This window comes from Octopus bimaculoides, chromosome 3 (assembly GCF_001194135.2).
Source record: "Octopus bimaculoides isolate UCB-OBI-ISO-001 chromosome 3, ASM119413v2, whole genome shotgun sequence".
Taxonomy (NCBI): Eukaryota; Metazoa; Mollusca; class Cephalopoda; order Octopoda; family Octopodidae; genus Octopus; species Octopus bimaculoides.
The window spans coordinates 146,763,596-146,764,403 of NC_068983.1; the positions used below are offsets into that span (position 1 = coordinate 146,763,596).

The window sequence follows — 808 nt, forward strand, 5'->3', positions numbered from 1 at the left end:
ATATATACAGGGTTTACACAAAATAATAGAAACACCTAGCATCATAGCATCATAATTTTGAAATATCTATAAAACCTTCAAAAGCTTTTTTACTTTTATGTTTATTTATTTATTTATTTATTATTAGTGTTGCTTAATATGTTTTGCTAAAATTACTGTTTCTTTTCAGATATCATCAGAAAAAGGTAATTAAAATTCATTAAAATGACAGATCTATCGGACTTTCAAAGAGGTGAAATTGTTGGTGCTTGTATGGCAGCCGCTAGCATAATGAAAACAGACGAAATGTTTGGTGCATCAAGAAGTACTGCCTCGAAAATAATGACAGACTTTGAGAAAGAGGGAAAAGCCTCCGGAAGAAAACCAAGACTTTCAGATAGGGACCGTCGGACTCTTACGCGAATTGTTAGAAAGGATCACAAAAGTACAGCTCCCAAAATTACTGCAGAGCTTCATGAACATCTCGAGAACCTAGTTCCCACAAAAACTGCTCGCTGGGAGCTGCACAGAGCAGGATTTCACGGGAGGGCTACAATCAGAAAACCACTACTTTCAAAAACAAACGTTGCAAAACATTTAGAGTAGTGTAAAACTCTACAGAATTGGCCACTAGAGCAGTGGAAGAATGTTATTTTTTCGGATGAGTCATCCTTTACCTTATTTCCGACCACTGGTGAGTATACGCGTGGAGACAGCCAAAAGAAGCATTTGACCCAGATTGCCTTCTTCCAACTGTTAAACATAGAGGAGAATATGTAATGATCTGGGGGGCTATATCTTGGAAATCCGCCGGCCCAATGGTTTCCCT

At 37.9% G+C, this 808-nt stretch overlaps 1 protein-coding gene across 1 annotated transcript in view; it reads right to left on the bottom strand.

Annotated features, from left to right (window-relative positions):
• The window catches only part of LOC128247351 (MAM and LDL-receptor class A domain-containing protein 1-like), a 106,005-nt gene that overhangs the window by 78,194 nt on the left and 27,003 nt on the right, over positions 1 to 808 (bottom strand). The window lies entirely within an intron of this gene.